The sequence below is a fragment of the Lissotriton vulgaris genome, chromosome 1_1 (assembly GCF_964263255.1).
Source record: "Lissotriton vulgaris chromosome 1_1, aLisVul1.2, whole genome shotgun sequence".
In the NCBI taxonomy this organism is placed as follows: domain Eukaryota; kingdom Metazoa; phylum Chordata; class Amphibia; order Caudata; family Salamandridae; genus Lissotriton; species Lissotriton vulgaris.
The window spans coordinates 23,624,355-23,644,614 of NC_141685.1; the positions used below are offsets into that span (position 1 = coordinate 23,624,355).

The 20,260-nt window shown below is 46.1% G+C and overlaps 1 protein-coding gene across 2 annotated transcripts in view; it reads left to right on the forward strand.

Moving 5' to 3' along the window:
• Positions 1 to 717: 717 nt before the first annotated feature.
• LOC147737009 (uncharacterized) overlaps positions 718 to 20,260 on the forward strand; it is an 82,594-nt gene continuing 63,051 nt past the window's right edge. The window contains exon 1 of one of the 2 annotated variants that reach the window (XM_086957202.1): positions 718 to 915. The gene's annotated coding sequence lies outside the window, so the exon portion shown is untranslated. The remainder of the gene's footprint in view (positions 916 to 20,260) is intronic. The other variant, XM_086957123.1, reaches the window with a different exon arrangement.

Consider the following 20,260-nt stretch of genomic DNA (forward strand, 5'->3'; position numbering starts at 1 on the left):
ACGTGTACTTTGTACGCTTTTGTAACCTGCACACTTGTCACTCTCTCCTCCTGTAATGCACTGTTTGCTACCTCTTGAATGTTTTTTGCTCACAACCGTCACTTTTCCCTCATGTAACGTATCGTCTGCTTTTTTAAGTTGTTCACTTGTAATTTTCTGTTCCTTTTGTGAAGCGCCCTGACGCCTTCGGGTAAAGTCCGCGCTATATGAAAACGCATAAATAAGTAAATAAAATAAATACATCCACAATCCTCCTTCTCTAACCCCAGTCAGTAGCCTCTTCCCCACGATCTGCCCCGTCTCTCTTCTGTTGCCCCAGCTCCCCCCTCTCACCCGCTGTTTTGCTTCTTTGACTCTCTGTAACACCCTCTGGGCAGTAGTGTCTTCCCGCTGCGCAGGGCGGGGCTGTCCTAGTGCCAGGGAGTAGTGTCTCTTCGCTGCGCAGGGCGGCGCTGTCCTGGTGCCGGGGACTAGTGTCTCACCGCTGCGCAGGGCGGAAGTAGGCCGGATGGAATTTCCTTCCGACCTCGCGGAACAGTCAACGTCTCTTTTGCGCATGCGTATTTAAAATCAAAGATCCGCGCGCTTATAAAAGTTTTTCCTGCGCATGCGCAATAGGTCAGTAGTTCTCTAGTGAGCATGCCCATTAGCTCATTTTTTTTACTGCGCATGCCCAGTGACCGTTTTTTTGCCACTCGCAGGCGTCTCTGTGGGTTTGTTTTTCAGCAAAGGCGAGGCCTGGCCCCGCCCCCGGTCGAAGGGCGAGGCCTGCCCCCGCCCCCGGTGCCGGGGCGCCTCTCCTGAGCCAGTGGAGCCCCCCTGCCCTCGGTCGTCACTGCCTCGAGTGCTCCCTGGTGGAGCCCGCCCCCGAGGGATACGAAGACAAGCAGCTTAGAGCAGTCCCGGCAGGAGGAGGTAAGGAGATCCATTTTATGGCGCGAACTTTGCCCGAAGGGGTCAATAGAACCAAGGAAGGCACTTTTGATGGAATTAACACAGTAACCGGATACATGCACAATCAGGACGAATAAAGGTGGCAGCAGCAGCTTAATACAGGTATAACATACTTTACATATGTTCTATTATATATGTCCGGGGAAAAGGGCAAGTACTTCGGTCTATTCCTCGCTCTCCTATTGCTGCTTTACATTGTAGAATACTTCTATACAAAGCTGAGCTCATGGCCTGGGTTGAATTGTAAGCGCGCTACTCATCCGTGAGGGTCTCACGGCGCTGGGGGGGGGGGTCCGCAGATCTGTTTAGCCGTAGAGCCCGGTCTCGAGGGTCTTCCTTAAGGTGTTCAGGGAGAGGGCACGTCTGATGGCTGCCGGGAGCTCGTTCCACGTCTTGGCTGCAATGTGAGAGAAGGATCTTCCGCCGGCTCTGGCTCTGTGGATGCGCGGGGTATCGGCCAGTGCGAGGTTGGAAGATCGGAAGTTTCTTTTGGGTACGTGGAAGTTGATTCTGTCGTTCAGGTATGTGGGTCCGTTGTTCTGTAGGCATTCATAGTCGTGAGTGAGGATTTTGAAAGTGACTCTTCTCCACGGGAAGCCTGTGGAGACATAGTAGGTGTTGACTGAAGTGTTCGTGTCAGGGATGCCGAGGACGAGTCTGGCGGCGGTGTTCTGTATTGTCTGGAGTTTGCGGAGTACGGACTTTTTGATGAGAGTGCGTTTCCATAGTCCAGTCTGCTTGTGATGAGTGCGTGGGTGACTGTCTTCCTTGACTCAGGCGGGATCCACTTGAAGTTTTTGCGGAGGGTGTTGAAGCAGCTGGGGGTGACGGCGTTGACCTGTCAGTTCATGGTGAGTAATGAGTCGAACACGATGCCAAGGTTCTTGACGTGGTCTACGGGGGTAGGTGGGGTTCCGACGGCAGGCGGCCAGTCACCATGTGCTGTCCCATGCTGATGGGGTGGTACCAAGGATGAATACCTCTGTCTTCTCGGCGTTAAGCTTCAGGCAGCTGTTGGTCAACCAGACTGCGACATCTTGCATTCCTTTCTGGAAGCTGAGTTTGGTGATGGTGTGATCTATGGTGAGGGAGTGGACGGGTTGGCTGTCAGCGTAGGATACGATGTTCATGCCATGTTGTCAGACTATGGTTGCGAGGAGGGCCATGTAAATGTTGAGGGTCAGGCTCAGAGATGACCACTGTGGGACTCCGCAGGTGATTTTCGTGGAGTCGGAGAGAAAGGGTGGCAGTGTGATCCTTTGGCTTCTTCCGGTGAGGAATGATCGGATCCAGTCCTGGGTTGTTACTTGTGTTCCTGCGTCATGTAGTCTGGTGGCTAGTGTGCAGTGGGAGATGGTGTCAAGGCCGCAGATAGTCGAGAAGGATGAGGGCTGTGGAGTGGCCTTGGTCCCGGAGGGTGCAGAGGTTTGAGCAGAAGCTTCCAGCATTTTGTGACGGTCTAGAGCCGCCTGAGATTTTGAGTTTATTTGCCAGATATCCATCTGTGGAAGTGTGCAAGGCTTTGTGGGTGGTGAAGGCCGTCTACCAAATTGACATAGCTTTGATGGGAAACCAGCGAAAGGAAAACAGTATGGGGGTTATCTGACTATCTATTTTGTCCCCATAAACAAGCTGCTGAAGGGAGGATGGATTTTAGTGGGGAAAGGTGGGTTTTGGGGAAGACAGCAAGGAGAACAAAATAATTGGACCAAAGTTTTTAGGTCTTGCTCAGGAAAGAAATGCCAACCCCCCCCATCCATCGTGAAGGGGCAGCTGGTAACGTGCATTCTTGGTGATTTTATTGATCTGGGAATGTAGCTTGAGCCTTTTGTCCAGGATACCACCTAGGGATTTTCCGCTGTTAACTATGGTATGTTTGTTGTTAAGAATGCTCCGATTGTTCGTCCATGATTGAACAGGAGGAGGACAGAGATAGCTAGAGAGGAGAAGAAATTCCGTTTTGGAAGGATTCACAAATAGTTGATTTGTTGACATCCAATCTTGGATGGAGTTGAGCGTGGTGTTGAGAATTGAAATGTCATGTGCTGGAGATATCTTTAGGAGATTTGGGCGTCGTCAGCATTGAGGTGATAATAAATCCCAGATTTTTTTAGGAGATTTCTCAGCGGTTCCATGTAAAGATTGAACAGGGTGTATGATGACGGTCACAATATAAAGCGTGTATTGTAATTAGGGCTCCCAGTTTTCCTTTTCTACTGATTTTTACAGATAAATACAGACCGAAAACCATTTATTTTCTTGTCTGTATTTATTTTTAAATGTGGAGAAAACTGAAATTGGGTGCTTTTTGAGTAATTTTACACTTTGCCATGGCGGCCAGGCAAATAATTGTGTAGATTGATAGATAAGGGGGTTGAAAAAGAATTGAATTTTAGTAAAGAGGCTTAAACAGCAGTAGCTGTGCACAATACTGATACTGAAATGTGCGTATTTTGATATAAATGCATTGATTTATCTTCTGCGGGTGTTCCTAGCACTTAAACTTGGCAAGCATTCAAGCATGACTCCAATTTATTGGTTAAATAAATTTGGAAATATATCAGTTTCAGCTTTACTTTTTGCACAAAACCCATAATAAATATGGATAAATGCAGATAAAGTTGACAAATAAATATGGATAAATACGGATGGAAATGACAAAAAAAGAAATACCATAAAACCGGGAGCCCTAATTGTAATTATTGGCTGATTAAGTGTTGGGCCTGGCCCTGTCTGCAGGGTCACCCCAAACGTTTCCCTTTTTCCCTCCTCTTTTTACTGAATTAGTTTTTGTTGGCCTAAGGACACAGTGACTTTATCACTGCTAACCAGTGTTAAAGTGCCTGTGTTCACTCGTCTGACACATGGTTAAATTGCCCGATATCAAATAGGCATATTTAATTTAGTTCTAAGTCTCTTGTAGTGTAGTATACCATTAATCGTGGCCTGTAAACTGAATGTTACCACTCGGCACTCACATATTTTGCTACCCACTTAAGTAGCCACTTAAAACATGTCATGTGCCTTCCATTGTAGACTGAATGTACTTTAAAACTGCCATGTAGACTTGGCATTAAACCCCCTTTGCCAAGATTCTTATTACATATGTCATCTCTAAGGTAGGGCGCTGTGTAATTAAAACGTCGGACATGTACTTTTTAGTTTTACATGTCCTGGTAGTGAACAACTCCTAAGTTCGGTTTTCACTACTTTGAGGCCTACCCCTCCATATGATAACATTGAGGATGCCTTATTACATTTAATAAGCTGTAAGTTCCAATTGGGAGCAGGTGGTAGCTCATGTTTGATGTAATTGGAATTGTAATGAAAAACCGTATGTAATGGTAAAGTTGGGTTTTTGATTACAATTTTGAAAATGTTACTTTAAGAAAGTTGGAATTTTTTCCCTTAGCTATTTTTTGCCTGTAACCTGTCTAGAGTCACATCATTGGGTGGCAGACTTTGTGCATTTCTCCCTGACAGCCTCACAATAGAGGGATTAGGTGTGTTGTAATGGGCCCTAACACAAAGAACCTAACACCTACCTGTTGTCACTATAGCCAGCTTGGAGCTATGGCGGGGAAGTCAACAAATCTCATGCACTTCATAGCCACAGTCTAAAAGCTTCACCCACCTTCCAGAAGTAGGACACCTGGGTATAAAAAGAGAACCTCAGACACATACTCTTCAGTATATTTTTGGACCTGTGGATACTCTGCCAGGAAGAAGGTCTCCTGTGCTGTTGACAGGAATGCCACTCTGCTGGACTGCTGCCCTGCTAGATTGCTGCCCTATTGTCCTCCTGCTCTGCCACCTTCTGCCCGAGACAAGGACTGGATCTTCAACTGTAACTGGGCCTCCAGAGCGACTCGCAATGGCTAGTTAACTGGCCTCCTGTTCAGAGTCACAGGGACACAGAAGGCTTCCTTCGTCTTGAACCTGCACCAGGACCCATACTGAGTGCGTCCTGACTCCAAATGGAGTCCCTTCAGTCCTGGACCCTTAGAAGTGGTGCTTAAGGTGGCCAAAAAATAATTTGGAGACGTAAACATTTTTGGGATAAAAACAGCTCTGAGAATCGGCAGGAGACTGGGACCTACCTGCTTCCTTAATCGCCAGAGGTACATTGCTGGTCGGATTGACTTTGCATCTTCTCACCCCATGTTCTTCTTCATAGCAGCAAATGCTTTACAGTTGTTTTTTGCCAAAAAAGTATCCGTCTTTGTGGAACTGTCTTCGGCTGCAGCCTTCTGCCTTGTCCTGCTGGGGTTTCGACTTCCATTTCAGAGACTAAGTCTGAATAAATCTTCACCGCGTCTTCGACTCATGGCTATCAGACGATGATGCTCCCTTCTTGGCTACCCCTGCAGACTTCCTTGCTGAACTTTACCTTTTAAGAACATTATTCCCAAGAATTCTCCTAAGTCCCATGGTAAGTGCGCAAAGGTCAGGCTGTTACAGCTTGATTCTTTCATGTTTGTCTTTTTCGACGCAGCATGGGCATTGCGTCCTCCTCTGCAGCACGCTTAGATAACTGGAGAAAATTACAAATAATTTTTGTTTAAATTGGAGTGCCTCTCCCATCACTAATTCAAGCTTTGACCGGGCCCAATCCACTTCTTGTATCTGAACCTGGCCTCGCACGAATAAGTGTCCGCATTTGGCTCTTGGATACTTTAAGCGCTACTTTCAAATAAACACTTATAACATTCATAACTGCAGTTCTACTGATTGGATTTTTGTCATTTTGGTATCAAATAATTTATTCAAATTGACTCTATTTTTCTAAAGTGGTTTGGGATTTTACATATGATGCATTCTCACCCTATTACTGCTTGTGGGCTGCATAAATAGTATACTAAGTTAAGCCTGACTGCTTTAAAGCACAGGCTAATTTAGTGACTCTTTGTGGTTCACCCTGCACGGTATTGTGGCTGTTGCTTGACCAGAGCTCGCATCCCGGTCAACCAGGAACCTAATTTCTAAGATTAAATCTTTTTTTGCAATTGGTAGAAGGGGCCTCAAGCTCCAGTGCACCACTGATGGTTATGGGCCATTAAAATGTTCCGCTACCAGAGAAGGCTGCAGGCCAAATACTTTAACCCCTTCACTGCGGCGGCTATTTCGCCGCAGTGCTAAGGGGGCGGGGCGGCCGCGCGGCAGCCGCATGCTGGTGACGGAACCGCTCCGTCATCAGCCGCGGTTGGGCTGTGCTCATGACGGAGCGGTTCCGTCGTGGCCCCGCCCGCTCAATAGAACGCGCCGCGCAGGTGCGGCAGCCAGTCCATGACGGGTCCGCTCCATCATCAGCACAGCTCCACCGCAGCTGATGACGGAGCGGTCCCGTCGTCAGCATAGAAAGGGTTAAAATGTTAGAGGCTCTCCCAGTCTTATTCTTATTATGTGTATTGCTGAGTGCACTTTATTCCTAATCTTACATGGTTTCCAGTTTAATTTGATACATAACTCGTACTTATTTCTGTCCACCGGACTCCATATTAAAACATGTAAATATTTCAAGTCATGGTGGATAGGTGTTTGTGGTCTGTGTCGGAAATTGATGTTGACAATTATGTCTAAAGAGTGGAATTTCTGGTGGATAATACAGGTATTTTATATATCAGACTAGTTACATCTGTATGTCATTTCATGCACAGTTGGGCCCCAAAGCAAAACCACATTTTGGTGCTAGGGTAGTTTACTACTCTATTGGTGATTCTTTGTTGGTAGGATGTGGGTTTATAATGTGGTCGTCATGGTTTATGTTTTGGCGTCATGCGTGATGACCAGTGGGGCGCCTATGGTATTCTATGCCTATAATTTCTGTTAGGTTCATGATGTAAGTGGACGTGGAATGTAAAGGGGTTTGGAAGATGTGAGAATCGCTGGAAGTGAGATGAATCTGTGGCTTGAGTACTTTGAGCAATAAACTTCAAATATGTTTGGACAAATCTCGCCTTTTTGGATTCTTTATCTACTGAAATGTTCTAGATCCTTACATTGGCAGAGAGTTGAACCATGGTGTGATGACTGTTGTGCAGCTCTCCAACTCGAGTCCCCTGGTGTCCCGCTATATGTTTTATCAGGTGGACATATCACACGTTATTACAGAGTGTAATACCATTGCGACGATTGCAGAAGCAGTGGAGCAAATTACAGGAACAATGGTGAGTGATTCTGTATTTTAAATCATTGGGATCACTTAGCCAAATCGTCATGCAATTTTATATGTAGCTCCTGTTACCATTGCTTTTGGGAAAAGAGATGCATTACAGGTCATCTTTATCAGTCATTGAGGTGGTGGATTGGACATTGAATTCTGGCTAAATTAACCTTACTATGAGTTTCATTGGTGCGTGCTATCAGTCTTCCTTGCATTGAATTACGGTGGGTCCAAGTTACTTGGAGCTTACGTTGTTGTGTCACATGCTGTTGGGTGAGACACACGTCACACTAACACCATCACACAGTGTGTGATGTCCTCGTAGCAATGTATTTTGGCCAGTTTCGATTGGGAAGAGTCCTATTGTGCATGATGAGCACTGATTAGCACTCCTACTGTGAGATTTCTTTGTTTTGTGTTGGATCATCAGTAATTCACACACCTTGCCATAAGTTTAAGAGTTTCCGCATTAAGACTGTTCTTCCTAGGAAGTATTAAGTTTGATCTAAGGTGATTCGCACAGCTTATTTATTTTTCCAGTAACGTCTGTGTGACTTTTGGTTTCTTACAATACTGTTTATGCTCTACAATTGTGTTCTGCCATAACAGCAGTTTTCTTAGAATATTATTGAGTGTAATAATGTGACTTTGAGTTGGCTGATTAGATCTTCAGTAATTCTTGGAGGGGTGTATTGTTATCTTATATTATATATTACAGGAACTTGCTATACACTGTCATTAGGTGATTTTTTTTTCACTATGCAGAACATCTATGTATGGTGCGTGAGCCAAGTTTAAGTACTGAGAGGAAAACCTTGCTGTTTTTGCATTATCTTGGCGTTGAAGGGCAGACGGAAAGATCATCTTCCCAGGTTATTGGTAGAAGAGTCTAGTGGCTTGAATGAACATGTAGTGTGTATTAAGAAACTGGATATTATGCAAAGCATGTGAATTTACAGCACTACATGCCAAGAACAAATGCTTACAGGGTATGCACCATTATCCTTATACGTTTATATATCTATATCTGTATATATCTATACATATGCACGCATGCACTCCTCACCAGCACAGTCACAAACACTGTATCGTTGCTCCAAAAGAGATTTATTTAAAGTGCATCTGAAGCCAAACAAAGTACCCAACGCGTTTTGACGTAGCTGCCTTGCTCATGGGTATATATATATATATATATACTCACACACCGAAAAGTGTACGGAGTAGTGCACTAATTGCTCAAAATTACTGTGCTACTTTACAAAAAAACGCATTCCAGAGTACACTGCTATAAATATTTCTATTGAAATTTACAAAAAAAGAAAAATTTTAACCTTACAAAAATACCACACCTTATACTTACCTATATTGGAAGGTGTAATGCAGAACACAGACAAACTGCACCTAAAAATAACATAGCTCTATTTAACTTTTCTAAAGCCTATGATTAGACATTTAGCTAATGACTTGTAATCATTATGTACTGTGGTACTATTGTGAAATACCCCCATATTTCTGTACAATAACGCAACAACAGATATCACTAACTTTAAATACTTTACAACTTCTAATTTAGTTACACTACTTACCTTAGCTACAGGAAATAATCATTTGGACACTGTAATATGTAATCCTTCCACATTGTTACAAAACGCGTCTGACGGTTTTCGCCAAACGGAAATTACAAACGTGTTAGACCTGTCTGCTTCTGGGGATATTCTAACCAATATTATTTATTTTTGTCCCCCTTAGCCTCCCAGAGTTTCTATTTTTATTTTTATGTACATGTCCCCCAGGATTTTTCAATGCTGTCAGGGGGCTAGGTGTTCCTTGGCTATGACTCCATTTTTCCCTCATAACCTGTGAGGCCTAGTCAAGCCCCTTGAAAATCTAGGGACATCCAGAAACCTAAAATGGTGTCCACCAACTGCCATAACGGACACTACTGGAGGACAGGCCCATAGGCTAACATAGGGAACTTTCTAGAAACAACCAGAGACTTCTGCAGGTCTCAGGCCACCCTATATAAGGCCAGTGACCAGCAGCCATTTTGGGCTGACCCAAGAGTGGAGGAGTGAGGCAGTGGTGAGAGGAGGTGGACGCACTGAGAGCAGCTAGTTTGTCTTGGAGGCAGACAGTCACTTCAGAGAGACGTTCCCCCTTCAGCCTCTGACCAATCCCTCCCCATACATCAACTGCTGAGAAGAAAAGCAACCTGCGTGTGAAGGAAGACCCTTCTAAGTCTGAACCCCAGTGAAAGCTGACAGGACACTCTTACTGAGGATATCCCTAACTTCCCATGCCCAGCGCTGCACCTACCAGCGTGGAAGAACAGCTGTGAGCCCCGTGACGTGGCTGGAGTTCCTTGTCGTGCCCTGGTGAAGTCGTTGGTCTGTGGAGCCATAAACGTCCTGAGGAGCGAGGGCGCTGCTTGAAAACATCCTTCCTCTGGAGCCGGTGAGGGAAGTGACTGAGGGAGAGCAGCGGCGCTGCTCCGATCGTCTGTGGGACCCTAGGGGCACCGGCCGCGCCAGTGGAAGAAAGGAAGCGCTTCCGCGCATGTCCCCAGCGTGACCGCTACTGGAGGCAGGAGGGGCCTAGGTTCGGGCAGGCCCAGAAGTGCAGCGTCTGTGAGGTGAAGTTTCCGGCGAGGAGCGCGCAGGCTCCGGAGAGTAGCGCGACTCGTGAGGGCGGAGGCGGAGTCGTCGGAGAGCTACGCGCATGCCCGGGAGAACAGCGCGCTCATCGAGGATTGCGGGAGGAGGCGCCGGAGTTTCCCCTGGCCGCTGAAGTAACGCTCAGTCCCCTGTGCCACTCAAGCGCTCCACGGGAAGGCGAGTGAAAGGAGCCCAGTCACCAGCCAGCTGTTGTGATCTCTCTCCCCGCTTGAGCGCTAGCAGTAAACACAGCGCGAGCGGGAGAAGAGAGGAAAGTATACCGAGTGGCTGCTGTGTGACCTTAGTGTTGAGTCTCCCCTGACCCTGTGAAGCAGGTTCTTCCCCTGGACCACGCAGATAACTCTGCCTCAAGTAAGGAGTGTCACCCAAAGGGGAGGGGAACAGTTAATCAAGAAGGAGGGAGTGCAGAGTTCTTACCAGAGTTGGTGCTACCCCTATGTGGGAGAAGGGACAGTTATAAACTCCCAGTAGGGGTGGGGGAAATCCACAGAGGGAACTTGTGGAGCCTGAGTTAGATCAACTGCAAGAGTTAACACTGAGGGAGGTTGGTGCTGTGAGTGACCAGAATTGGGCATTGTGTATTACTTTATTGAAGTTAAGTTCAGAGTCCGTAAGATGGTTAATTAATGCTGAACCTTGAGTTAAGCAATTAATTGGAAGTGTAATTATTACTACTGTAAAGTGTACTGTATTGCTGGTCATCTTTGAAAGTGGGTTTTTCTGATCTCTAGAAAACTGTATGAACTGTAATTGGAAATTTAACTGATAAATTGCTAGAAGTAAAGAGGTTTAATTGCTGAAATGTCAATAATCTGAAATGTTATAAACTGTAAATTTTGACCACAAAGAAAATATTATTTTTATAAAACAGTACGTATTTTCCCACAATTTTTGGTGTAGTGTTTTCTTTTTGTGTGCTATTGCGTAGCTTTACTTTTGGGTGGTCTGCAACCTTTACACAGAGCCTCTGTATGTTAGTCTTGCCCTAGGCCAGGCTACCCCAGGTCCAACAAAACGTTTATCATGAAATACATTGAAATTAATCATGTTTTGGGACCCCCTTATTTTTGGGACTCCCCCGACTAAATCCCACATAACTTTTAGTTCTTCCCAATGAAACTGGTTAAACAAGTATGCTAAATTTCACGAGGATCGGACAAACAAGTCCAAGAATATTAAGGAAGAAAATATTTGAAAATCCGTAGGTCCATAATATCTACACATCTGTAAACAAAAAAATTTAACCTATTAGCACTGAAATAAAGTGGCAATAGATAGTTAATTACAATAAAATGTAATCCTTAATTATATGTAACGTCATAAGCCATAAATAAGTCAGCAAAACACTGATCGCACAATAATGGGAAGTTGTGATAAAAAACTATGTGGCTGATTTTTAGGTCTCGTCTATTATATTCCGCAAGGAATAAATAGACAAGAGTATTGGGGGCAAAACCAAAGGCTAAACCATTGCGGATTTCGTCGAGTGCATGTGCTCATGCACCTGCTTGCCATTTGCTCCCGCCTGCCTCCGAGAGCTTCACTTCAAAGGCATCCGCTCTCCCGCCCCCTGCTTCACACTTCTCACCCCAGCACTGGCAAGTGTGTTGTTTGTTATAGTTCACACTTCTCACAGCCTAATTGCTTTCACTTTCACGACCGCGAGGCCGTGTACTCTTTTACGTTTGAATTGACACACGCTGGGATTCACTTGGATGCTTGTTTTAACACTTGTTAATAATCTTTTGCCTTTTACTACTTAGCAATGGTTTTTATGTTCTGGTCACATTTCGGGCACTATAACTCGTTGGGCACAACGTTTATACTCGTTTTTTAGACTCTTCCCTGTTTAGTGTTGCACTTGCTAAGATATCACGTGGATATTTCACAACTGCACATCGCCCGCATGTTTTTACTATTTTTTCACCTTTCCAGGTTCGTTGCACACATGTGGGCTACTAGGTTCGGTTATGAACCTGACAGTATTATAAACCCCCTATGGGTGAATACTTCTTGTAAGCGCTGTTTTTTCTGGTCTCATTCAAAGATGTTTTTCCCCTGACGAAGGGCACACCGTTGCCCAAAATGCATAGGGATATATGTAACAATACGTAAATGTTACAACAATTCTTCAAATACAAAACTGCAGTCATATTCCTTGGCCCCGCTTTAAATGTAAGCACACATTAAATACGTTTGTTTAGGAGTGCTTCTCTTTGTCTGAGAGCACTCCACACAAGTGCTGGGGTTACTGCCGCACGGTCGCTTGCAAAATCCTTCAATAATCCCCCCCCCCCACCTCCCCTTCTCCCTCAATAGTGAGCTCCCTGCTGTTTTGATACCAGGCGTTTGGACGATAGGGTTTCTCTCAGCAGAAAAACAAGGGAAATCGAGAGAAGAGCAGCAGGCTCTCTGAGGAGCTGCCTGCTAAAAAATATTTTTTGCTCCTCCATCCTCTCCGGGAGGTAGTACTGCCACTCATGAGACCCTCCTCTCACATTGACCCCTCCATGCCTCAGCTCACCTCTCCTCCCCCTCTTTTCAAAATGCAACTCAACCATTCTGGTACATTTGCTTCCAGCAGCAGCACGATTTTGCCGAGAGAGCTAATGAAAGCCTACCTTTCCTCATTATCATGCAGCGCTGCTTCTAATCACCTCTTTCATTGTTCAGTGCACACGTACTGTACACAGGGCCAGAAAGGTCTAACCACTGAGAGACACCACGGGACAACTCCACAAACAGCCTGTCTTTGCTTAAAAAAAATGCAGATTATGGGTTTTACCATTCCAGCTGCTTCCCCCAGTGAAAGTTGGGTAACAGTGAATGACCAGCCTCCAGCAACATGTTCTATTACGCGATGATTTCTGTGTTTTGACATGCAAGGGAACGTTATTTGCTAAGAGTTTGCAGCGAGTTACATTCTTGTGGGGAAACACTTGGAGGGAAGAGGATGGGGTACTCTATGTCGCACTCTTGCTAAAATGTAGGTGATTCGAATTATAATGAGAACGCACACACTGAATATTTGTGCTTAAATGGGGTACTTCATCCTAAACCTGCAGAGTTCACACGTATGTAATACAAACCGTATTACACACGGAACACAAAGATAAACATTAAAAGAATTATGCTAAAGTACTATAGTCAAAAGTGAACATTTGTTGCTTAGATAGGGGCACTCTTTCCTAAAAATGCAGAGTAGGTACGTATGCAATGCAAACCGTATTGCATTCACACAATATAAAGATACACGTTTAAAGGAATTCTAATAAAGTACTGCAGTCAAGATGTAGCTGAATACAGCTGGCTAGAAACAATGGGATCGCTGCTTTTGGGTTATCCGTAGTAGCCCTTTCAATCATAACAAGCATTGGCAAAACCAATACGTCTCGCCTGTTTGGATTGCTACCTGATACTGCTGTGCGTGCTCTAATCAGAGGGAGATACGTTGGACTCGTCATGTCTGCCCCTTTCTAGCCCGTCCACGGATCTCTTGGTGCTACCAAGCTATATGGTACTGTAGGCTTGCGCAGGCCGTTGCCCTGCACATTCTTCCCTGCTCTGACTGCGCAATGTTTAACACAGTAATCCTCAGAGTCCGCGCCTGTAGACACACATGCTACTTATCTCCCTTCACTCGATTTATCACGTCATGGAAGCAATTGTTGTTTGCAACCATACACCACCTCACCCTCACATACCCTCACCCTCACCCTCACCCTCACACCCCCTCACACCCCCACACACCCTCACACCCCCACACCCCCTCACCCTCACACCCCCTCACCCTTACCCTCACACACCCTTACCCACACCCTCTCACCCTCTCACCCTCACACCCCCTCTCACCCTCACACCCCCTCTCACCCTCAAACACCCTCTCACCCTCACACGCCCTCTCACCCTCACACCCCCTCTTACCCTCTCACCCCCTCTTACCCTCTCACCCTCACACCCCCCTCACCCACCCTCTCACCCCCCTCACCCTCAAACACCCTCTCACCCTCACTTACACCCTCTCACCATCACACACCCCCTCACACACACCCTCACCCTCGCACCCCACACCCTCACACCCCCTCACCCTCACACACCCTCACTCACCTCACTCACCCTCACACCCCACACACCCCCACCCTTGCACCCCCACACCACCCTCACCCTCACACACTCTCACTCACCCACACACCCTCACTCACCCTCACACACCCCACCCTCACCCTCACACACCCCACCCTCACCCTCACACACCCTCCCTCTCCCTCACACACCCTCCCTCTCCCTCACACGCCCTCCCTCTCCCGCCCTCACACCCCTCGCCCACTCACACCCCCTCACCCTTACACGCCCTCACTCACACACCCGCTACTCCACACACCCTCACCCTCACACACACACCCTCTTTCTCACACACCCTCACACACACCCTCACTCACCCTCACACACACCATCACTCTCTCACACCCTCACACACACCCTCACCCTCTCACACCCTCACCCTCGCACACACCCTCACTCTCTCACTAACCCTCACACACCCTCACCCTCTCACTCACCCTCTCCCACACCCACACCCTCACCTTCTCACACACCCTCACACTCTACCGCCCTCACACTCTACCGCCCTCACACTCTACCGCCCTCCCACTCTACCGCCCTCCCACTCTACCGCCCTCACACTCTACCGCCCTCACACTCTACCGCCCTGACTCTACCACCCTGACTCTACCACCCTCACTCTACCGCCCTCACTCTACCGCCACCGCCCTCACTCTACCGCCCTCACTCTACCGCCCTCACTCTACCGCCCTCACTCTACCACTCTACCGCCCTCACTCTACCGCCCTCACTCTACCACTCTACCGCCCTCACTCTACCACTCTACCACTCTACCGCCCTCACTCTACCACTCTACCACTCTACCGCCCTCACTCTACCACCCTCACTCTACCACTCTACCGCCCTCACTCACTCTACCACCCTCACTCTACCGCCCTCACTCACTCTATCTATCTATCGCCCTCACTCTATCTATCTCTCGCCCTCTATCTATCTATCGCCCTCACTCTATCACCCTCACGCTATCTATCTATCGCTCTCACGCTATCTATCTATCGCTCTCACGCTATCTCTCTATCGCTCTCACGCTATCTATCTATGGCCCTCACGCTATCTATCGCCCGCCCTCACTCTTATCTATCTTTCGCCCTCACTCTATCTATCTTTTGCTCTCACTCTATCTATCTTTTGCCCTCACTCTATCTATCTTTTGCCCTCACTCTATCTATCTTTCGCCTCACTCTATCTATCTTTTGCCCTCACTCTATCTATCTTTTGCCCTCCCTCTATCTATCTTTCGCCCTCCCTCTATCTATCTTTCGCCCTCCCTCTATCTATCTTTCGCCCTCCCTCTATCTATCTTTCGCCCTCCCTCTAGCTATCTATCGCCCTCACTCTATCTATCTATCGCACCACCACAGCATCACTCAGGGGTACCACAACATCACTATGCGCTACCACAGCATCACTGAACGCCACAGCATCACTCGTCGGCACCACAACATCACTCAGCGCCACCACAGTATCAATCTGTGCATCCATTCAACAATAACTGGTTCAAATATTTTCTCTCAATGTTTCAAGCTTTATTACAAATGTCACAAAAAGATGTTAATATTTAACTTCTGTTCTTGGCTTTTCGTCACAAGAAAATACACTGAACAAAATCTTAACTAAAGTTATTTACAAAAGTTTAAGCTCTTGCCATTATAAATTACAATAACTTTTATTTAAGTATTAATTATTTAAAAAAATTAAAAGCCATTGTAATTTGTAAAATCAATACATCTAAGTCACGGAAATACAAAACATGTTGCATTACAAATGCTATAGGTGTCACATTTGCAAAAGTTATAACTATTGACATTTGTAAGTCACAAAGCTATTAATTTAGCTATTTTCAAAACCAACACATAAATAAAAAGATTGTCATTTACAAGACCAATAGCTCAAACTTTCCTAATGCGAGACCTATTGCATTGCAAATGCTTGTTACCTTTGGAAAACACAGCCATGAACCACTCACATACCCAGTCACGAGCCCCATGTATTGTGGTATACTGTAAACTTAGCACAGTACACCATAGCACAATATATAAGTATGTTTTATATAACAAATACGTTCAACATTACTTACAGTATTTACATATAGAGCCATAAAGTGTTATTGTACATATTATAATATATATTTACAGATATAAAATTGTAATTTGTTTACACACTTTAACCCTATGTTTCCTTTAATTTACACACTCCACTTTAAGCCACTCTGCTGTATAACATTCACTTCAAAGTATGACACTCCGCTGTACAACACTCCTGTATACGCCACTGTACTGTACACTAATTTACTGCACATTAGTCCACTGAACTCCACTGTATGCCACTCCCGTCTACAACACTATACTCTATGCTATTATACTGTTCCCCTCTTTATTCTACTACACTTTTGTGTATGACAGTTTCTGGACACCCCTACTCTGTTACACGCTGCATGCTGTTCACTGTACTCAACTCTAGTTTACACTATTCCACTATATTCTATTGGACTGGGCCCCCCTTCAAAGTACAGTACGGAGTGTACCCTATTCTAGTGCAGGCTACTCCACTTAAAGGCACTCCAAGGTACTGAAATACAGTGTACGCCACTTTTCTGTACTACAATTCCCTTTATCCTATTATACTTTACAAGACTACATTCTGTACCGCTGCACTAAATGACACTTCATTGTATACTGGACTCTACACTTTGATAATTTACTCTGCGGTACGGTACATATATGCTTCACCGATATATGTATGATGATTTCACTGCCCCAAACCGATTGTTATTACACTGAAGACTACCCAGTTCTGCGCTGCTCAACTTTATGGCACTACACAGTATATGCCACAGCACATGTACCCTATTGCACTGTACCCCACTGTAATGTATGCTATTCCACCCTGCACCTCTGCACTGTACAGCTCTCCAATATACACCACTGCACTTTACGGAATTTTAATTTACAGCACTGCACTATAGCAGACTCAACTTTATGTAACCCCACTGTTCAGCACCAAACTGCACACCACTCCAGTCTCCACACTACATTAACTATAACTCGCCCCTTCTCCATGCGCCACCTATACCCTTGTGTATTACAGCAGTTAGTGTATGTGAAATTATTGCATTAATAACAACACTTATTACATCTGAAATTATATAATGTGGCAGAACATAGTGACTAGTATAGTGGTGAGTTATATTTAATGTAGTGTGGCAAGTGAGGTGAGAAGACTGTATGAAGCTGTACGAGTTATATGAATTTGCGAGGTGGTGCGAGATTATACATGTGAGTTATAAGTATGACTTGTATCAGTTTGAAAGTGATGTATAATGTCTAATGTTTGTGTAATTTAAGATGGGCTTTGCTGCCACCCTCAGTGAGCAGCTACTTATGCTGCTGCCTCCGGGCAGCAACAGTCTCTTTTTCTGTTTCGCTGCCCACGTCAGATCTCATGGTTCCTTCCACCTGACTGTAGCATTTTCAACGATTTACAAAAGGGGGGGTGGTGATGAACAGAGTGTCTGAGTTAAACAGACCACTCTTACCCAGTCCAAAGATCAAGGCTTGATCCATCACTGTTATTTATCTCACTGCCCCATCCCAGCTCTGAACCTGGCTATATGCAAATCAGTCTGTCCCTGGCCCAGTGCATCATGGGAACAGGGCAGACTAAACTACCAAGCCAATTCTTCACCAGAAAGGAGACAAGCTACCGGGGACCGGTTTCTGGCATTTCAGCCTTCTTCGGCCCGGCTTGCTTGAATCCTGATGGAGCAGTGAGAAAGGGACTCATGTCTGAGTATACCCTGCCACACCTATAGTGGCCAAAAACGATTTACAAAAGGGGGTGGTGATGAACAGAGTGTCTGAGTTAAACAGACCACTCTTACCCAATCCAAAGATCAGGGCTTGATCCATCACCGTTATTTATCTCACTGCCCCATCCCAGCTCAGAACCTGGCTATATGCAAATCAGTCTGTCCCTGGCCCAGTGCATCATGGGAACAGGGCAGACTAAACTACCAAGCCAATTCTTCACCAGAAAGGAGACAAGCTACCGGGGACCGGTTTCTGGCATTTCAGCCTTCTTCGGCCCGGCTTGCTTGAATCCTGATGGAGCAGTGAGAAAGGGACTCATGTCTGAGTATACCCTGCCACACCTATAGTGGCCAAAAACGATTTACAAAAGGGGGTGGTGATGAACAGAGTGTCTGAGTTAAACAGACCACTCTTACCCAGTCCAAAGATCAGGGCTTGATCCATCACCGTTATTTATCTCACTGCCCCATCCCAGCTCAGAACCTGGCTATATGCAAATCAGTCTGTCCCTGGCCCAGTGCATCATGGGAACAGGGCAGACTAAACTACCAAGCCAATTCTTCACCAGAAAGGAGACAAGCTACCGGGGACCGGTTTCTGGCATTTCAGCCTTCTTCGGCCCGGCTTGCTTGAATCCTGATGGAGCAGTGAGAAAGGGACTCATGTCTGAGTATACCCTGCCACACCTATAGTGGCCAAAAACGATTTACAAAAGGGGGTGGTGATGAACAGAGTGTCTGAGTTAAACAGACCACTCTTACCCAGTCCAAAGATCAGGGCTTGATCCATCACCGTTATTTATCTCACTGCCCCATCCCAGCTCAGAACCTGGCTATATGCAAATCAGTCTGTCCCTGGCCCAGTGCATCATGGGAACAGGGCAGACTAAACTACCAAGCCAATTCTTCACCAGAAAGGAGACAAGCTACCGGGGACCGGTTTCTGGCATTTCAGCCTTCTTCGGCCCGGCTTGCTTGAATCCTGATGGAGCAGTGAGAAAGGGACTCATGTCTGAGTATACCCTGCCACACCTATAGTGGCCAAAAACGATTTACAAAAGGGGGTGGTGATGAACAGAGTGTCTGAGTTAAACAGACCACTCTTACCCAGTCCAAAGATCAGGGCTTGATCCATCACCGTTATTTATCTCACTGCCCCATCCCAGCTCAGAACCGGGAGCTTGTTTCCTTCCCAGTGTAAGAATTGGCTTTTGTAGTTTGGTTTGCCCTGTTCCCATCATGTACTGGGACAGGAACAGACTAATTTGCATACAGCCAGGTTCTGAAACTGGGATGGTGCAGTGAGCTAAAAAACGGTGTTGGATCTAGCCCTGATCTCTTGACTGGGTGAGAGCTTTCTGCTTAATTCAGAGACTCTGTCCCTCACCACCCCTTGTTGTAAATATTTTTGTCCACCCTAAGCGTGGAAGGGTATTCTCAGATGTGAGACCCTTGCTCATTGCACCATCAGGATTCAAGCAAACCGGGCCGAAGACGGCTGTAATGCCAGAAACCGGTCCCCGGGAGCTTGTTTCCTTCCCAGTGTAAGAATTGGCTTTTGTAGTTTGGTTTGCCCTGTTCCCATCATGCACTGGGACAGGAACAGACTAATTTGCATACAGCCAGGTTCTGAAACTGGGATGGTGCAGTGAGCTAAAAAACGGTGTTGGATCTAGCCCTGATCTCTTGACTGGGTGAGAGCTTTCTGCTTAATTCAGAGACTCTGTCCCTCACCACCCCTTGTTGTAAATATTTTTGTCCACCCTAAGCGTGGAAGGATATTCTCAGATGTGAGACCCTTGCTCATTGCACCATCAGGATTCAAGCAAACCGGGCCGAAGACGGCTGTAATGCCAGAAACCGGTCCCCGGGAGCTTGTTTCCTTCCCAGTGTAAGAATTGGCTTTTGTAGTTTGGTTTGCCCTGTTCCCATCATGCACTGGGACAGGAACAGACTAATTTGCATACAGCCAGGTTCTGAAACTGGGATGGTGCAGTGAGCTAAAAAACGGTGTTGGATCTAGCCCTGATCTCTTGACTGGGTGAGAGCTTTCTGCTTAATTCAGAGACTCTGTCCCTCACCACCCCTTGTTGTAAATATTTTTGTCCACCCTAAGCGTGGAAGGGTATTCTCAGATGTGAGACCCTTGCTCATTGCACCCTCAGGATTCAAGCAAACCGGGCCGAAGACGGCTGTAATGCCAGAAACCGGTCCCCGGGAGCTTGTTTCCTTCCCAGTGTAAGAATTGGCTTTTGTAGTTTGGTTTGCCCTGTTCCCATCATGCACTGGGACAGGAACAGACTAATTTGCATACAGCCAGGTTCTGAAACTGGGATGGTGCAGTGAGCTAAAAAACGGTGTTGGATCTAGCCCTGATCTCTTGACTGGGTGATAGCTTTCTGCCTAATTCAGAGACTCTGTCCCTCACCACCCCTTGTTGTAAATATTTTTGTCCACCCTAAGCGTGGAAGGGTATTCTCAGATGTGAGACCCTTGCTCATTGCACCATCAGGATTCAAGCAAACCGGGCCGAAGACG